The sequence below is a fragment of the Palaemon carinicauda genome, chromosome 2 (assembly GCF_036898095.1).
Source record: "Palaemon carinicauda isolate YSFRI2023 chromosome 2, ASM3689809v2, whole genome shotgun sequence".
NCBI lineage: Eukaryota > Metazoa > Arthropoda > Malacostraca > Decapoda > Palaemonidae > Palaemon > Palaemon carinicauda.
The window spans coordinates 26930667-26933166 of NC_090726.1; the positions used below are offsets into that span (position 1 = coordinate 26930667).

At 47.6% G+C, this 2500-nt stretch overlaps 1 pseudogene; it reads right to left on the bottom strand.

Annotated features, from left to right (window-relative positions):
• Positions 1-584: 584 nt before the first annotated feature.
• Positions 585-2500, bottom strand: part of LOC137615554 (uncharacterized) — a 2929-nt pseudogene continuing 1013 nt past the window's right edge.

The following is a 2500-nucleotide window of genomic DNA, read 5'->3' on the forward strand; positions in this document are numbered from 1 at the left end:
TATCATAGTCCAATTATTTACAAATATTTACAATTGTCTCATCTCAGTCAGTGTCCTTGCTGGTAGTAGCTCCATGAGCTTCATCCACAGTTGTTCCATTTTTGAAATAAAAGAAACGTTTATTGTTCGTATTTTTTTTTTTGCCTTTTTTTTGGAAATAAGAAAGCATTTTACTTACATGAAAACAGCAAACATCAAATATGTACAAGTATCACAGTTCAATTGTTTATAAATATTTACAAGTGTCTCATCTCAGTCAGTGTCCTTGCTGGTAGTAGCTCCATGAGCTGCATCCACAGTTGTTCCATTTTTTTAAATAAAAGAAACATTTATTTTCCGTGTGTATGTGTGTGTTTTTTTTTTTTTTTGCCTTTTATTTTTGGGGTTATTTTTCTTTCCTTTTTGTTTTGTTTTGTATTTTTTTCCGTTTCCATTTTCTTTCACTTTTTTTAAGGTTAAAGAGAAAAACAAGTGTTTTGAAATAAGAAAGCATTATGTTTACATGAAAACAGCAAACATCAAATATGTACAAGTATCACAGTACAATTATTTACAAATATTTATAAGTGTCTCATCATCTCATATCAGTCAGTGTCCTTGCTGGTTGTGGTACCGCTGCACGGGGATACCCGATGGACTGGTGGGGTGTTGAGTTCCTTGGAGGTGTAGAGGGATAAGGGTGACATGCCCTCTTCTAGGTTGTTCTCAACGGACCCCGGGGTCAGGACCGGGAAGTTGAGTGGTGTCAAAGGTGTCTTGAATGTGTCTGACAGCGACGACACTGAAGGTGTTGGTGAAGGAGCCTGGACAAGGGTGGCTGACGATACTGAAGTTGTTGGTGAAGGAGCCTGGACAAGGGTGGCTGACAGTGCAAGTGGCATCCCTGGTTGCCACGCCGTGGTACGGGGCCAGGAGGACTGGCCTGAAGACTGTGGTGACTGGGGGGGGGGGGCATCCAGGTTAGAGGTGATGGCTGACTGGCTATACGATGCTGCTGAGGCTGTTGCTGCTGCTGCTGCTGCTCTGGCGGTGCCTGCAAGGTTGCTGGTTGAGGTGGATGCCAGAACTTCTACTGCTGAGGGGGCTGCCAAGGTTGCTGCTGCTGTGGGCCTGGCAAGGTCATGAGTGGTTGTTGATGTGGCTGCTGGAAGAGCTGACGCCGCTGCCTGTAGCGGTGTACAAGGCTGAGGCAGTCTATCGGGAATTCATGCCAGTAGTCCTCTGGGATGGCATGCATGTGGCCTTCCAGCAGTCACGAAAAATCGTGTACGATCTTGTGCTGGCTGGTGCACGAGTGGCTGGGCGCCAAGGAATCTGCTTTGGACATGATCTGAAACATACAAATATTGTAACAATTTAGTACAGCATTTCAATGCAACATATTGCACATTCCATGTCAAAAGAAATAGATGAAACTGGAATACAATCTACATGTAGACCTTGAGATTCTCACATCTTGCACTTCATTACTGAGGTCCTTGTGGGTCACCCAGGTGTCGCCGGTTGTAGTGTCTGTCTGTGTTGTTGTTGGGCTGGACCTCTTCCCCTTGCCCTTGCCCTTCCCGGTGCTAGTAGATGCTTGGCTGTGGGAGCCTGTGGACCTCACTTCATCAACGTCTCCCTCGCTGAAAGTCACTGCAGCTGACTCTTGGACAGCGAACTGCTCACTGGGGACTCTCTTTCCCCGGAGGATGTGTTGTATCAGGAAACACTAGGTCTCCATGATCTGGTTATCACGGGCACTCCTTTGGGGCTGGCTAGCTCCACTCTTCTTCTCCTTCATAATCTTCCCCACCCTGGTTCTCAAGTTCTCGTAATGCTTCTTGTATTGGGCACCAGTGGCAGGAGGCTCCAACTGCTCTCCAAGTCGGTCCCACCGGATGTTCTTGGTTACCACGTTGAGCCACACCTTGTGCTTCTTGTCATACAGTGGGGGGTTCTCCTTCAAAAGGTCGGCCAACCTAAACTCCGCCTCTTCTGTCCAGCGGTATTCAGGGATTTCTTTCTTGGACACCTGGACCCGCTTCTTCTGCTTTCTCTCATCCTCAATGGATGGCTGTCTCTGGCTTTCGATTGGATCCTGCTGTGTCTCCGGGATCACGAGATCGAAATTTGATATTGATGAGTGAGGAGAATTATCTCTATCCACAGTCTCTGCCTCTGGCCTGTTGGCTTCTGACCTTCTCCCTCTTCCTTTTGACAGCTTGGTTTTAGGCATGTTATCTCTTCGCTGGCGAGCTCTGGAATGGCGAGCAGTGTCCTGGAAGCTCTATATATAACCCCACACCAACGCGAGCGCCACTGTCGCACAGTCGTCGTGAGCTGTTCGTGAACTGATTGTGAACTGCTTGTGCCATGCGCAAACTGTTCATGAAGTGCGTAAACTAGTCGTGAACTGCTCGTGCCATCAATGCGTAAAGTACACGTGACCATGTCAGTGGGAAGGCACGGCCATGCTCCGACGCACGCATATTCGTGAACATGCCGTCAACTACTCGTG